We start from the raw sequence: 16741 nt of genomic DNA, 5'->3' as shown, positions 1-16741 counted from the left end.
CAGGCACAGAGAAGGTGCTAGCAGGGAATTCTCTGCCTGCTTTTCCCCAGTGCTCTGCAAGCTCTCCAGGACAACATAAAATCTGGGGCTCTGTGCTTTCTTTCGTTCTGAACAAGTGTTACTGTTTTCTGCACAAAAGCGATTCTGCCAAGCAATGTGAACAGTTCTGCTTCCCAGGCACAGAGAAGGTGCTAGCAGGGAATTCTCTGCCTGCCTTTCCCCAGTGCTCTGCAAGCTCTCCAGGACAACATAAAATCTGGGGCTCTGTGCTTTCTTTCGTTCTGAACAAGCGTTAGTGTTTTCTGCACAAAAGCGATTCTGCGAAGCAATGTGAACAGTTCTGCTTCCCAGGCACAGAGAAGGTGCTAGCAGGGAATTCTCTGCCTGCTTTTCCCCAGTGCTCTGCAAGCTCTCCAGGACAACATAAAATCTGGGGCTCTGTGCTTTCTTTCGTTCTGAACAAGTGTTAGTGTTTTCTGCACAGAAGCGATTCTGCGAAGCAATGTGAACACTTCTGCCTCCCAGGCACAGAGAAGGTGCTAGCAGGGAATTCTCTGCCTGCCTTTCCCCAGTGCTCTGCAAGCTCTCCAGGACAACATAAAATCTGGGGCTCTGTGCTTTCTTTCGTTCTGAACAAGTGTTAGTGTTTTCTGCACAAAAGCGATTCTGCGAAGCAATGTGAACAGGCACAGAGAAGGTGCTAGCAGGGAATTCTCTGCCTGCTTTTCCGCAGTGCTCTGCAAGCTCTCCAGGACAACATAAAATCTGGGGCTCTGTGCTTTCTTTCATTCTGAACAAGTGTTACTGTTTTCTGCACAAAAGCGATTCTGCCAAGCAATGTGAACAGTTCTGCTTCCCAGGCACAGAGAAGGTGCTAGCAGGGAATTCTCTGCCTGCCTTTCCCCAGTGCTCTGCAAGCTCTCCAGGACAACATAAAATCTGGGGCTCTGTGCTTTCTTTCGTTCTGAACAAGTGTTACTGTTTTCTGCACAAAAGCGATTCTGCCAAGCAATGTCAACAGGCACAGAGAAGGTGCTAGCAGGGAATTCTCTGCCTGCCTTTCCCCAGTGCTCTGCAAGCTCTCCAGGACAACATAAAATCTGGGGCTCTGTGCTTTCTTTCGTTCTGAACAAGTGTTAGTGTTTTCTGCACAAAAGCGATTCTGCCAAGCAATGTGAACAGTTCTGCTTCCCAGGCACAGAGAAGGTGCTAGCAGGGAATTCTCTGCCTGCCTTTCCCCAGTGCTCTGCAAGCTCTCCAGGACAACATAAAATCTGGGGCTCTGTGCTTTCTTTCGTTCTGAACAAGTGTTAGTGTTTTCTGCACAAAAGCGATTCTGCGAAGCAATGTGAACAGGCACAGAGAAGGTGCTAGCAGGGAATTCTCTGCCTGCCTTTCCCCAGTGCTCTGCAAGCTCTCCAGGACAACATAAAATCTGGGGCTCTGTGCTTTCTTTCGTTCTGAACAAGTGTTACTGTTTTCTGAACAAAAGCGATTCTGCCAAGCAATGTGAACAGTTCTGCTTCCCAGGCACAGAGAAGGTGCTAGCAGGGAATTCTCTGCCTGCCTTTCCCCAGTGCTCTGCAAGCTCTCCAGGACAACATAAAATCTGGGGCTCTGTGCTTTCTTTCGTTCTGAACAAGTGTTACTGTTTTCTGCACAAAAGTGATTCTGCCAAGCAATGTGAACACTTCTGCTTCCCAGGCACAGAGAAGGTGCTAGCAGGGAATTCTCTGCCTGCCTTTCCCCAGTGCTCTGCAAGCTCTCCGGGACAACATAAAATCTGGGGCTCTGTGCTTTCTTTCGTTCTGAACAAGTGTTACTGTTTTCTGCACAAAAGCGATTCTGCGAAGCAATGTGAACACTTCTGCTTCCCAGGCACAGAGAAGGTGCTAGCAGGGAATTCTCTGCCTGCCTTTCCCCAGTGCTCTGCAAGCTCTCCAGGACAACATAAAATCTGGGGCTCTGTGCTTTCTTTCGTTCTGAACAAGTGTTACTGTTTTCTGCACAAAAGCGATTCTGCGAAGCAATGTGAACAGGCACAGAGAAGGTGCTAGCAGGGAATTCTCTGCCTGCCTTTCCCCAGTGCTCTGCAAGCTCTCCAGGACAACATAAGATCTGGGGCTCTGTGCTTTCTTTCGTTCTGAACAAGTGTTACTGTTTTCTGCACAAAAGCGATTCTGCCAAGCAATGTGAACAGTTCTGCTTCCCAGGCACAGAGAAGGTGCTAGCAGGGAATTCTCTGCCTGCCTTTCCCCAGTGCTCTGCAAGCTCTCCAGGACAACATAAAATCTGGGGCTCTGTGCTGTCTTTCGTTCTGAACAAGTGTTACTGTTTTCTGCACAAAAGCGATTCTGCGAAGCAATGTGAACAGGCACAGAGAAGGTGCTAGCAGGGAATTCTCTGCCTGCCTTTCCCCAGTGCTCTGCAAGCTCTCCAGGACAACATAAAATCTGGGGCTCTGTGCTTTCTTTCGTTCTGAACAAGTGTTACTGTTTTCTGCACAGAAGCGATTCTGCGAAGCAATGTGAACACTTCTGCCTCCCAGGCACAGAGAAGGTGCTAGCAGGGAATTCTCTGCCTGCCTTTCCCCAGTGCTCTGCAAGCTCTCCAGGACAACATAAAATCTGGGGCTCTGTGCTTTCTTTCGTTCTGAACAAGTGTTAGTGTTTTCTGCACAAAAGCGATTCTGCGAAGCAATGTGAACAGGCACAGAGAAGGTGCTAGCAGGGAATTCTCTGCCTGCCTTTCCCCAGTGCTCTGCAAGCTCTCCAGGACAACATAAAATCTGGGGCTCTGTGCTTTCTTTCGTTCTGAACAAGTGTTAGTGTTTTCTGCACAAAAGCGATTCTGCGAAGCAATGTGAACAGTTCTGCTTCCCAGGCACAGAGAAGGTGCTAGCAGGGAATTCTCTGCCTGCTTTTCCCCAGTGCTCTGCAAGCTCTCCAGGACAACATAAAATCTGGGGCTCTGTGCTTTCTTTCGTTCTGAACAAGTGTTAGTGTTTTCTGCACAGAAGCGATTCTGCGAAGCAATGTGAACACTTCTGCCTCCCAGGCACAGAGAAGGTGCTAGCAGGGAATTCTCTGCCTGCCTTTCCCCAGTGCTCTGCAAGCTCTCCAGGACAACATAAAATCTGGGGCTCTGTGCTTTCTTTCGTTCTGAACAAGTGTTAGTGTTTTCTGCACAAAAGCGATTCTGCGAAGCAATGTGAACAGGCACAGAGAAGGTGCTAGCAGGGAATTCTCTGCCTGCTTTTCCGCAGTGCTCTGCAAGCTCTCCAGGACAACATAAAATCTGGGGCTCTGTGCTTTCTTTCATTCTGAACAAGTGTTACTGTTTTCTGCACAAAAGCGATTCTGCCAAGCAATGTGAACAGTTCTGCTTCCCAGGCACAGAGAAGGTGCTAGCAGGGAATTCTCTGCCTGCCTTTCCCCAGTGCTCTGCAAGCTCTCCAGGACAACATAAAATCTGGGGCTCTGTGCTTTCTTTCGTTCTGAACAAGTGTTACTGTTTTCTGCACAAAAGCGATTCTGCCAAGCAATGTCAACAGGCACAGAGAAGGTGCTAGCAGGGAATTCTCTGCCTGCCTTTCCCCAGTGCTCTGCAAGCTCTCCAGGACAACATAAAATCTGGGGCTCTGTGCTTTCTTTCGTTCTGAACAAGTGTTAGTGTTTTCTGCACAAAAGCGATTCTGCCAAGCAATGTGAACAGTTCTGCTTCCCAGGCACAGAGAAGGTGCTAGCAGGGAATTCTCTGCCTGCCTTTCCCCAGTGCTCTGCAAGCTCTCCAGGACAACATAAAATCTGGGGCTCTGTGCTTTCTTTCGTTCTGAACAAGTGTTAGTGTTTTCTGCACAAAAGCGATTCTGCGAAGCAATGTGAACAGGCACAGAGAAGGTGCTAGCAGGGAATTCTCTGCCTGCCTTTCCCCAGTGCTCTGCAAGCTCTCCAGGACAACATAAAATCTGGGGCTCTGTGCTTTCTTTCGTTCTGAACAAGTGTTACTGTTTTCTGAACAAAAGCGATTCTGCCAAGCAATGTGAACAGTTCTGCTTCCCAGGCACAGAGAAGGTGCTAGCAGGGAATTCTCTGCCTGCCTTTCCCCAGTGCTCTGCAAGCTCTCCAGGACAACATAAAATCTGGGGCTCTGTGCTTTCTTTCGTTCTGAACAAGTGTTACTGTTTTCTGCACAAAAGTGATTCTGCCAAGCAATGTGAACACTTCTGCTTCCCAGGCACAGAGAAGGTGCTAGCAGGGAATTCTCTGCCTGCCTTTCCCCAGTGCTCTGCAAGCTCTCCGGGACAACATAAAATCTGGGGCTCTGTGCTTTCTTTCGTTCTGAACAAGTGTTACTGTTTTCTGCACAAAAGCGATTCTGCGAAGCAATGTGAACACTTCTGCTTCCCAGGCACAGAGAAGGTGCTAGCAGGGAATTCTCTGCCTGCCTTTCCCCAGTGCTCTGCAAGCTCTCCAGGACAACATAAAATCTGGGGCTCTGTGCTTTCTTTCGTTCTGAACAAGTGTTACTGTTTTCTGCACAAAAGCGATTCTGCGAAGCAATGTGAACAGGCACAGAGAAGGTGCTAGCAGGGAATTCTCTGCCTGCCTTTCCCCAGTGCTCTGCAAGCTCTCCAGGACAACATAAGATCTGGGGCTCTGTGCTTTCTTTCGTTCTGAACAAGTGTTACTGTTTTCTGCACAAAAGCGATTCTGCCAAGCAATGTGAACAGTTCTGCTTCCCAGGCACAGAGAAGGTGCTAGCAGGGAATTCTCTGCCTGCCTTTCCCCAGTGCTCTGCAAGCTCTCCAGGACAACATAAAATCTGGGGCTCTGTGCTGTCTTTCGTTCTGAACAAGTGTTACTGTTTTCTGCACAAAAGCGATTCTGCGAAGCAATGTGAACAGGCACAGAGAAGGTGCTAGCAGGGAATTCTCTGCCTGCCTTTCCCCAGTGCTCTGCAAGCTCTCCAGGACAACATAAAATCTGGGGCTCTGTGCTTTCTTTCGTTCTGAACAAGTGTTACTGTTTTCTGCACAGAAGCGATTCTGCGAAGCAATGTGAACACTTCTGCCTCCCAGGCACAGAGAAGGTGCTAGCAGGGAATTCTCTGCCTGCCTTTCCCCGGTGCTCTGCAAGCTCTCCAGGACAACATAAAATCTGGGGCTCTGTGCTTTCTTTCGTTCTGAACAAGTGTTACTGTTTTCTGCACAAAAGCGATTCTGCGAAGCAATGTGAACAGGCACAGAGAAGGTGCTAGCAGGGAATTCTCTGCCTGCCTTTCCCCAGTGCTCTGCAAGCTCTCCAGGACAACATAAAATCTGGGGCTCTGTGCTTTCTTTCGTTCTGAACAAGTGTTAGTGTTTTCTGCACAAAAGCGATTCTGCGAAGCAATGTGAACAGGCACAGAGAAGGTGCTAGCAGGGAATTCTCTGCCTGCTTTTCCCCAGTGCTCTGCAAGCTCTCCAGGACAACATAAAATCTGGGGCTCTGTGCTTTCTTTCATTCTGAACAAGTGTTACTGTTTTCTGCACAAAAGCGATTCTGCCAAGCAATGTGAACAGTTCTGCTTCCCAGGCACAGAGAAGGTGCTAGCAGGGAATTCTCTGCCTGCCTTTCCCCAGTGCTCTGCAAGCTCTCCAGGACAACATAAAATCTGGGGCTCTGTGCTTTCTTTCGTTCTGAACAAGTGTTAGTGTTTTCTGCACAAAAGCGATTCTGCGAAGCAATGTGAACAGGCACAGAGAAGGTGCTAGCAGGGAATTCTCTGCCTGCCTTTCCCCAGTGCTCTGCAAGCTCTCCAGGACAACATAAAATCTGGGGCTCTGTGCTTTCTTTCGTTCTGAACAAGTGTTACTGTTTTCTGCACAAAAGCGATTCTGCGAAGCAATGTGAACAGGCACAGAAAAGGTGCTAGCAGGGAATTCTCTGCCTGCCTTTCCCCAGTGCTCTGCAAGCTCTCCATGACAACATAAAATCTGGGGCTCTGTGCTTTCTTTCGTTCTGAACAAGTGTTAGTGTTTTCTGCACAAAAGCGATTCTGCGAAGCAATGTGAACAGGCACAGAGAAGGTGCTAGCAGGGAATTCTCTGCCTGCTTTTCCCCAGTGTTCTGCAAGCTCTCCAGGACAACAGCAAATCTGGGGCTCTGTGCTTTCTTTCGTTCTGAACAAGTGTTACTGTTTTCTGCACAAAAGCGATTCTGCGAAGGAATGTGAACAGGCACAGAGAAGGTGCTATCAGGGAATTCTCTGCCTGCTTTTCCCCAGTGCTCTGCAAGCTCTCCAGGACAACATAAAATCTGGGGCTCTGTGCTTTCTTTCGTTCTGAACAAGTGTTACTGTTTTCTGCACAAAAGCGATTCTGCGAAGCAATGTGAACACTTCTGCTTCGCAGGCACAGAGAAGGTGCTAGCAGGGAATTCTCTGCCTGCCTTTCCCCAGTGCTCTGCAAGCTCTCCAGGACAACATAAAATCTGGGGCTCTGTGCTTTCTTTCGTTCTGAACAAGTGTTACTGTTTTCTGAACAAAAGCGATTCTGCCAAGCAATGTGAACAGGCACAGAGAAGGTGCTAGCAGGGAATTCTCTGCCTGCTTTTCCCCAGTGCTCTGCAAGCTCTCCAGGACAACATAAAATCTGGGGCTCTGTGCTTTCTTTCGTTCTGAACAAGTGTTACTGTTTTCTGCACAAAAGCGATTCTGCCAAGCAATGTGAACAGTTCTGCTTCCCAGGCACAGAGAAGTTGCTAGCAGGGAATTCTCTGCCTGCCTTTCCCCAGTGCTCTGCAAGCTCTCCAGGACAACATAAAATCTGGGGCTCTGTTCTTTCTTTCGTTCTGAACAAGTTTTAATGTTTTCTGCAGAAAAGCGATTCTGAGAAGCAATGTGAACACTTCTGCTTCCCAGGCACAGAGAAGGTGCTAGCAGGGAATTCTCTGCCTGCCTTTCCCCAGTGCTCTGCAAGCTCTCCAGGACAACATAAAATCTGGGGCTCTGTGCTTTCTTTCGTTCTGAACAAGTGTTAGTGTTTTCTGCACAAAAGCGATTCTGCGAAGCAATGTGAACAGGCACAGAGAAGGTGCTAGCAGGGAATTCTCTGCCTGCCTTTCCCCAGTGCTCTGCAAGCTCTCCAGGACAACATAAAATCTGGGGCTCTGTGCTTTCTTTCGTTCTGAACAAGTGTTATTGTTTTCTGAACAAAAGCGATTCTGCCAAGCAATGTGAACAGTTCTGCTTCCCAGGCACAGAGAAGGTGCTAGCAGGGAATTCTCTGCCTGCCTTTCCCCAGTGCTCTGCAAGCTCTCCAGGACAACATAAAATCTGGGGCTCTGTGCTTTCTTTCGTTCTGAACAAGTGTTACTGTTTTCTGCACAAAAGTGATTCTGCCAAGCAATGTGAACACTTCTGCTTCCCAGGCACAGAGAAGGTGCTAGCAGGGAATTCTCTGCCTGCCTTTCCCCAGTGCTCTGCAAGCTCTCCGGGACAACATAAAATCTGGGGCTCTGTGCTTTCTTTCGTTCTGAACAAGTGTTACTGTTTTCTGCACAAAAGCGATTCTGCGAAGCAATGTGAACACTTCTGCTTCCCAGGCACAGAGAAGGTGCTAGCAGGGAATTCTCTGCCTGCCTTTCCCCAGTGCTCTGCAAGCTCTCCAGGACAACATAAAATCTGGGGCTCTGTGCTTTCTTTCGTTCTGAACAAGTGTTACTGTTTTCTGCACAAAAGCGATTCTGCGAAGCAATGTGAACAGGCACAGAGAAGGTGCTAGCAGGGAATTCTCTGCCTGCCTTTCCCCAGTGCTCTGCAAGCTCTCCAGGACAACATAAGATCTGGGGCTCTGTGCTTTCTTTCGTTCTGAACAAGTGTTACTGTTTTCTGCACAAAAGCGATTCTGCCAAGCAATGTGAACAGTTCTGCTTCCCAGGCACAGAGAAGGTGCTAGCAGGGAATTCTCTGCCTGCCTTTCCCCAGTGCTCTGCAAGCTCTCCAGGACAACATAAAATCTGGGGCTCTGTGCTGTCTTTCGTTCTGAACAAGTGTTACTGTTTTCTGCACAAAAGCGATTCTGCGAAGCAATGTGAACAGGCACAGAGAAGGTGCTAGCAGGGAATTCTCTGCCTGCCTTTCCCCAGTGCTCTGCAAGCTCTCCAGGACAACATAAAATCTGGGGCTCTGTGCTTTCTTTCGTTCTGAACAAGTGTTACTGTTTTCTGCACAGAAGCGATTCTGCGAAGCAATGTGAACACTTCTGCCTCCCAGGCACAGAGAAGGTGCTAGCAGGGAATTCTCTGCCTGCCTTTCCCCAGTGCTCTGCAAGCTCTCCAGGACAACATAAAATCTGGGGCTCTGTGCTTTCTTTCGTTCTGAACAAGTGTTAGTGTTTTCTGCACAAAAGCGATTCTGCGAAGCAATGTGAACAGGCACAGAGAAGGTGCTAGCAGGGAATTCTCTGCCTGCCTTTCCCCAGTGCTCTGCAAGCTCTCCAGGACAACATAAAATCTGGGGCTCTGTGCTTTCTTTCGTTCTGAACAAGTGTTAGTGTTTTCTGCACAAAAGCGATTCTGCGAAGCAATGTGAACAGGCACAGAGAAGGTGCTAGCAGGGAATTCTCTGCCTGCTTTTCCCCAGTGCTCTGCAAGCTCTCCAGGACAACATAAAATCTGGGGCTCTGTGCTTTCTTTCATTCTGAACAAGTGTTACTGTTTTCTGCACAAAAGCGATTCTGCCAAGCAATGTGAACAGTTCTGCTTCCCAGGCACAGAGAAGGTGCTAGCAGGGAATTCTCTGCCTGCCTTTCCCCAGTGCTCTGCAAGCTCTCCAGGACAACATAAAATCTGGGGCTCTGTGCTTTCTTTCGTTCTGAACAAGTGTTAGTGTTTTCTGCACAAAAGCGATTCTGCGAAGCAATGTGAACAGGCACAGAGAAGGTGCTAGCAGGGAATTCTCTGCCTGCCTTTCCCCAGTGCTCTGCAAGCTCTCCAGGACAACATAAAATCTGGGGCTCTGTGCTTTCTTTCGTTCTGAACAAGTGTTACTGTTTTCTGCACAAAAGCGATTCTGCGAAGCAATGTGAACAGGCACAGAAAAGGTGCTAGCAGGGAATTCTCTGCCTGCCTTTCCCCAGTGCTCTGCAAGCTCTCCATGACAACATAAAATCTGGGGCTCTGTGCTTTCTTTCGTTCTGAACAAGTGTTAGTGTTTTCTGCACAAAAGCGATTCTGCGAAGCAATGTGAACAGGCACAGAGAAGGTGCTAGCAGGGAATTCTCTGCCTGCTTTTCCCCAGTGTTCTGCAAGCTCTCCAGGACAACAGCAAATCTGGGGCTCTGTGCTTTCTTTCGTTCTGAACAAGTGTTACTGTTTTCTGCACAAAAGCGATTCTGCGAAGGAATGTGAACAGGCACAGAGAAGGTGCTATCAGGGAATTCTCTGCCTGCTTTTCCCCAGTGCTCTGCAAGCTCTCCAGGACAACATAAAATCTGGGGCTCTGTGCTTTCTTTCGTTCTGAACAAGTGTTACTGTTTTCTGCACAAAAGCGATTCTGCGAAGCAATGTGAACACTTCTGCTTCGCAGGCACAGAGAAGGTGCTAGCAGGGAATTCTCTGCCTGCCTTTCCCCAGTGCTCTGCAAGCTCTCCAGGACAACATAAAATCTGGGGCTCTGTGCTGTCTTTCGTTCTGAACAAGTGTTACTGTTTTCTGCACAAAAGCGATTCTGCGAAGCAATGTGAACAGGCACAGAGAAGGTGCTAGCAGGGAATTCTCTGCCTGCCTTTCCCCAGTGCTCTGCAAGCTCTCCAGGACAACATAAAATCTGGGGCTCTGTGCTTTCTTTCGTTCTGAACAAGTGTTACTGTTTTCTGCACAGAAGCGATTCTGCGAAGCAATGTGAACACTTCTGCCTCCCAGGCACAGAGAAGGTGCTAGCAGGGAATTCTCTGCCTGCCTTTCCCCAGTGCTCTGCAAGCTCTCCAGGACAACATAAAATCTGGGGCTCTGTGCTTTCTTTCGTTCTGAACAAGTGTTAGTGTTTTCTGCACAAAAGCGATTCTGCGAAGCAATGTGAACAGGCACAGAGAAGGTGCTAGCAGGGAATTCTCTGCCTGCCTTTCCCCAGTGCTCTGCAAGCTCTCCAGGACAACATAAAATCTGGGGCTCTGTGCTTTCTTTCGTTCTGAACAAGTGTTAGTGTTTTCTGCACAAAAGCGATTCTGCGAAGCAATGTGAACAGGCACAGAGAAGGTGCTAGCAGGGAATTCTCTGCCTGCTTTTCCCCAGTGCTCTGCAAGCTCTCCAGGACAACATAAAATCTGGGGCTCTGTGCTTTCTTTCATTCTGAACAAGTGTTACTGTTTTCTGCACAAAAGCGATTCTGCCAAGCAATGTGAACAGTTCTGCTTCCCAGGCACAGAGAAGGTGCTAGCAGGGAATTCTCTGCCTGCCTTTCCCCAGTGCTCTGCAAGCTCTCCAGGACAACATAAAATCTGGGGCTCTGTGCTTTCTTTCGTTCTGAACAAGTGTTAGTGTTTTCTGCACAAAAGCGATTCTGCGAAGCAATGTGAACAGGCACAGAGAAGGTGCTAGCAGGGAATTCTCTGCCTGCCTTTCCCCAGTGCTCTGCAAGCTCTCCAGGACAACATAAAATCTGGGGCTCTGTGCTTTCTTTCGTTCTGAACAAGTGTTACTGTTTTCTGCACAAAAGCGATTCTGCGAAGCAATGTGAACAGGCACAGAAAAGGTGCTAGCAGGGAATTCTCTGCCTGCCTTTCCCCAGTGCTCTGCAAGCTCTCCATGACAACATAAAATCTGGGGCTCTGTGCTTTCTTTCGTTCTGAACAAGTGTTAGTGTTTTCTGCACAAAAGCGATTCTGCGAAGCAATGTGAACAGGCACAGAGAAGGTGCTAGCAGGGAATTCTCTGCCTGCTTTTCCCCAGTGTTCTGCAAGCTCTCCAGGACAACAGCAAATCTGGGGCTCTGTGCTTTCTTTCGTTCTGAACAAGTGTTACTGTTTTCTGCACAAAAGCGATTCTGCGAAGGAATGTGAACAGGCACAGAGAAGGTGCTATCAGGGAATTCTCTGCCTGCTTTTCCCCAGTGCTCTGCAAGCTCTCCAGGACAACATAAAATCTGGGGCTCTGTGCTTTCTTTCGTTCTGAACAAGTGTTACTGTTTTCTGCACAAAAGCGATTCTGCGAAGCAATGTGAACACTTCTGCTTCGCAGGCACAGAGAAGGTGCTAGCAGGGAATTCTCTGCCTGCCTTTCCCCAGTGCTCTGCAAGCTCTCCAGGACAACATAAAATCTGGGGCTCTGTGCTTTCTTTCGTTCTGAACAAGTGTTACTGTTTTCTGAACAAAAGCGATTCTGCCAAGCAATGTGAACAGGCACAGAGAAGGTGCTAGCAGGGAATTCTCTGCCTGCTTTTCCCCAGTGCTCTGCAAGCTCTCCAGGACAACATAAAATCTGGGGCTCTGTGCTTTCTTTCGTTCTGAACAAGTGTTACTGTTTTCTGCACAAAAGCGATTCTGCCAAGCAATGTGAACAGTTCTGCTTCCCAGGCACAGAGAAGTTGCTAGCAGGGAATTCTCTGCCTGCCTTTCCCCAGTGCTCTGCAAGCTCTCCAGGACAACATAAAATCTGGGGCTCTGTGCTTTCTTTCGTTCTGAACAAGTTTTAATGTTTTCTGCAGAAAAGCGATTCTGAGAAGCAATGTGAACACTTCTGCTTCCCAGGCACAGAGAAGGTGCTAGCAGGGAATTCTCTGCCTGCCTTTCCCCAGTGCTCTGCAAGCTCTCCAGGACAACATAAAATCTGGGGCTCTGTGCTTTCTTTCGTTCTGAACAAGTGTTACTGTTTTCTGCACAAAAGCGATTCTGCGAAGCAATGTGAACAGGCACAGAGAAGGTGCTAGCAGGGAATTCTCTGCCTGCTTTTCCCCAGTGCTCTGCAAGCTCTCCAGGACAACATAAAATCTGGGGCTCTGTGCTTTCTTTCGTTCTGAACAAGTGTTACTGTTTTCTGCACAAAAGCGATTCTGCAAAGCAATGTGAACACTTCTGCTTCCCAGGCACAGAGAAGGTGCTAGCAGGGAATTCTCTGCCTGCCTTTCCCCAGTGCTCTGCAAGCTCTCCAGGACAACATAAAATCTGGGGCTCTGTGCTTTCTTTCGTTCTGAACAAGTGTTAGTGTTTTCTGCACAAAAGCGATTCTGCGAAGCAATGTGAACACTTCTGCTTCCCAGGCACAGAGAAGGTGCTAGCAGGGAATTCTCTGCCTGCCTTTCCCCAGTGCTCTGCAAGCTCTCCAGGACAACAGCAAATCTGGGGCTCTGTGCTTTCTTTCGTTCTGAACAAGTGTTACTGTTTTCTGCACAGAAGCGATTCTGCGAAGCAATGTGAACACTTCTGCCTCCCAGGCACAGAGAAGGTGCTAGCAGGGAATTCTCTGCCTGCCTTTCCCCAGTGCTCTGCAAGCTCTCCAGGACAACATAAAATCTGGGGCTCTGTGCTTTCTTTCGTTCTGAACAAGTGTTAGTGTTTTCTGCACAAAAGCGATTCGGCGAAGCAATGTGAACAGGCACAGAGAAGGTGCTAGCAGGGAATTCTCTGCCTGCCTTTCCCCAGTGCTCTGCAAGCTCTCCAGGACAACATAAAATCTGGGGCTCTGTGCTTTCTTTCGTTCTGAACAAGTGTTACTGTTTTCTGCACAAAAGTGATTCTGCCAAGCAATGTGAACAGTTCTGCTTCCCAGGCACAGAGAAGGTGCTAGCAGGGAATTCTCTGCCTGCCTTTCCCCAGTGCTCTGCAAGCTCTCCAGGACAACATAAAATCTGGGGCTCTGTGCTTTCTTTCGTTCTGAACAAGTGTTACTGTTTTCTGCACAAAAGCGATTCTGCGAAGCAATGTGAACACTTCTGCTTCCCAGGCACAGAGAAGGTGCTAGCAGGGAATTCTCTGCCTGCCTTTCCCCAGTGCTCTGCAAGCTCTCCAGGACAACATAAAATCTGGGGCTCTGTGCTTTCTTTCGTTCTGAACAAGTGTTAGTGTTTTCTGCACAAAAGCGATTCTGCCAAGCAATGTGAACAGGCACAGAGAAGGTGCTAGCAGGGAATTCTCTGCCTGCTTTTCCCCAGTGCTCTGCAAGCTCTCCAGGACAACATAAAATCTGGGGCTCTGTGCTTTCTTTCGTTCTGAACAAGTGTTACTGTTTTCTGCACAAAAGCGATTCTGCCAAGCAATGTGAACAGTTCTGCTTCCCAGGCACAGAGAAGTTTCTAGCAGGGAATTCTCTGCCTGCCTTTCCCCAGTGCTCTGCAAGCTCTCCAGGACAACATAAAATCTGGGGCTCTGTGCTTTCTTTCGTTCTGAACAAGTGTTACTGTTTTCTGCAGAAAAGCGATTCTGAGAAGCAATGTGAACACTTCTGCTTCCCAGGCACAGAGAAGGTGCTAGCAGGGAATTCTCTGCCTGCCTTTCCCCAGTGCTCTGCAAGCTCTCCAGGACAACATAAAATCTGGGGCTCTGTGCTTTCTTTCGTTCTGAACAAGTGTTAGTGTTTTCTGCACAAAAGCGATTCTGCGAAGCAATGTGAACAGACACAGAGAAGGTGCTAGCAGGGAATTCTCTGCCTGCCTTTCCCCAGTGCTCTTCAAGCTCTCCAGGACAACATAAAATCTGGGGCTCTGTGCTTTCTTTCGTTCTGAACAAGTGTTACTGTTTTCTGCACAAAAGCGATTCTGCGAAGCAATGTGAACAGGCACAGAGAAGGTGCTAGCAGGGAATTCTCTGCCTGCCTTTCCCCAGTGCTCTTCAAGCTCTCTAGGACAACATAAAATCTGGGGCTCTGTGCTTTCTTTCGTTCTGAACAAGTGTTACTGTTTTCTGCACAAAAGCGATTCTGCGAAGCAATGTGAACAGGCACAGAGAAGGTGCTAGCAGGGAATTCTCTGCCTGCTTTTCCCCAGTGCTCTGCAAGCTCTCCAGGACAACATAAAATCTGGGGCTCTGTGCTTTCTTTCGTTCTGAACAAGTGTTACTGTTTTCTGCACAAAAGTGATTCTGCCAAGCAATGTGAACTCTTCTGCTTCCCAGGCACAGAGAAGGTGCTAGCAGGGAATTCTCTGCCTGCCTTTCCCCAGTGCTCTGCAAGCTCTCCATGACAACATAAAATCTGGGGCTCTGTGCTTTCTTTCATTCTGAACAAGTGTTACTGTTTTCTGCACAAAAGCGATTCTGCAAAGCAATGTGAACACTTCTGCTTCCCAGGCACAGAGAAGGTGCTAGCAGGGAATTCTCTGCCTGCCTTTCCCCAGTGCTCTGCAAGCTCTCCAGGACAACATAAAATCTGGGGCTCTGTGCTTTCTTTCGTTCTGAACAAGTGTTAGTGTTTTCTGCACAAAAGCGATTCTGCGAAGCAATGTGAACAGGCACAGAGAAGGTGCTAGCAGGGAATTCTCTGCCTGCCTTTCCCCAGTGCTCTGCAAGCTCTCCAGGACAACATAAAATCTGGGGCTCTGTTCTTTCTTTCGTTCTGAACAAGTTTTAATGTTTTCTGCAGAAAAGCGATTCTGCAAAGCAATGTGAACACTTCTGCTTCCCAGGCACAGAGAAGGTGCTAGCAGGGAATTCTCTGCCTGCCTTTCCCCAGTGCTCTGCAAGCTCTCCAGGACAACATAAGATCTGGGGCTCTGTGCTTTCTTTTGTCTGAACAAGTGTTACTGTTTTCTGCACAAAAGCGATTATGCGAAGCAATGTGAACAGGCACAGAAAAGGTGCTAGCAGGGAATTCTCTGCCTGCTTTTCCCCAGTGTTCTGCAAGCTCTCCAGGACAACAGCAAATCTGGGGCTCTGTGCTTTCTTTCGTTCTGAACAAGTGTTACTGTTTTCTGCACAAAAGCGATTCTGCGAAGCAATGTGAACACTTCTGCTTCGCAGGCACAGAGAAGGTGCTAACAGGGAATTCTCTGCCTGCCTTTCCCCAGTGCTCTGCAAGCTCTCCATGACAACATAAAATCTGGGGCTCTGTGCTTTCTTTCGTTCTGAACAAGTGTTAGTGTTTTCTGCACAAAAGCGATTCTGCCAAGCAATGTGAACAGGCACAGAGAAGGTGCTAGCAGGGAATTCTCTGCCTGCTTTTCCGCAGTGCTCTGCAAGCTCTCCAGGACAACATAAAATCTGGGGCTCTGTGCTTTCTTTCGTTCTGAACAAGTGTTACTGTTTTCTGCACAAAAGTGATTCTGCGATGGAATGTGAACACTTCTGCTTCCCAGGCACAGAGAAGGTGCTAGCAGGGAATTCTCTGCCTGCCTTTCCCCAGTGCTCTGCAAGCTCTCCAGGACAACATAAAATCTGGGGCTCTGTGCTTTCTTTCGTTCTGAACAAGTGTTACTGTTTTCTGCACAAAAGCGATTCTGCCAAGCAATGTGAACAGGCACAGAAAAGGTGCTAGCAGGGAATTCTCTGCCTGCCTTTCCCCAGTGCTCTGCAAGCTCTCCAGGACAACAGCAAATCTGGGGCTCTGTGCTTTCTTTCGTTCTGAACAAGTGTTACTGTTTTCTGCACAAAAGCGATTCTGCCAAGCAATGTGAACAGGCACAGAGAAGGTGCTAGCAGGGAATTCTCTGCCTGCTTTTCCCCAGTGTTCTGCAAGCTCTCCAGGACAACATAAAATCTGGGGCTCTGTGCTTTCTTTCGTTCTGAACAAGTGTTACTGTTTTCTGCACAAAAGCGATTCTGCCAAGCAATGTGAACAGGCACAGAGAAGGTGCTAGCAGGGAATTCTCTGCCTGCTTTTCCCCAGTGTTCTGCAAGCTCTCCAGGACAACAGCAAATCTGGGGCTCTGTGCTTTCTTTCGTTCTGAACAAGTGTTACTGTTTTCTGCACAAAAGCGATTCTGCGAAGGAATGTGAACACTTCTGCTTCGCAGGCACAGAGAAGGTGCTAGCAGGGAATTCTCTGCCTGCTTTTCCCCAGTGCTCTGCAAGCTCTCCGGGACAACATAAAATCTGGGGCTCTGTGCTTTCTTTCGTTCTGAACAAGTGTTACTGTTTTCTGCACAAAAGCGATTCTGCGAAGCAGTGTGAACACTTCTGCTTCCCAGGCACAGAGAAGGTGCTAGCAGGGAATTCTCTGCCTGCCTTTCCCCAGTGCTCTGCAAGCTCTCCAGGACAACATAAAATCTGGGGCTCTGTGCTTTCTTTCGTTCTGAACAAGTGTTACTGTTTTCTGCACAAAAGCGATTCTGCAAAGCAGTGTGAACACTTCTGCTTCCCAGGCACAGAGAAGGTGGTAGCAGGGAATTCTCTGCCTGCCTTTCCCCAGTGCTCTGCAAGCTCTCCAGGACAACATAAAATCTGGGGCTCTGTGCTTTCTTTCGTTCTGAACAAGTGTTAGTGTTTTCTGCACAAAAGCGATTCTGCCAAGCAATGTGAACAGTTCTGCTTCCCAGGCACAGAGAAGGTGCTAGCAGGGAATTCTCTGCCTGCCTTTCCCCAGTGCTCTGCAAGCTCTCCAGGACAACATAAAATCTGGGGCTCTGTGCTTTCTTTCGTTCTGAACAAGTGTTAGTGTTTTCTGCACAAAAGCGATTCTGCCAAGCAATGTGAACAGTTCTGCTTCCCAGGCACAGAGAAGGTGCTAGCAGGGAATTCTCTGCCTGCCTTTCCCCAGTGCTCTGCAAGCTCTCCAGGACAACAGCAAATCTGGGGCTCTGTGCTTTCTTTCGTTCTGAACAAGTGTTACTGTTT

Source organism: Strix uralensis, chromosome 27 (genome assembly GCF_047716275.1).
Source record: "Strix uralensis isolate ZFMK-TIS-50842 chromosome 27, bStrUra1, whole genome shotgun sequence".
Classification (NCBI taxonomy): domain Eukaryota; kingdom Metazoa; phylum Chordata; class Aves; order Strigiformes; family Strigidae; genus Strix; species Strix uralensis.
The sequence above is the reverse complement of the archived record's forward strand: the minus strand, read 5'-3'. Positions refer to the sequence as shown.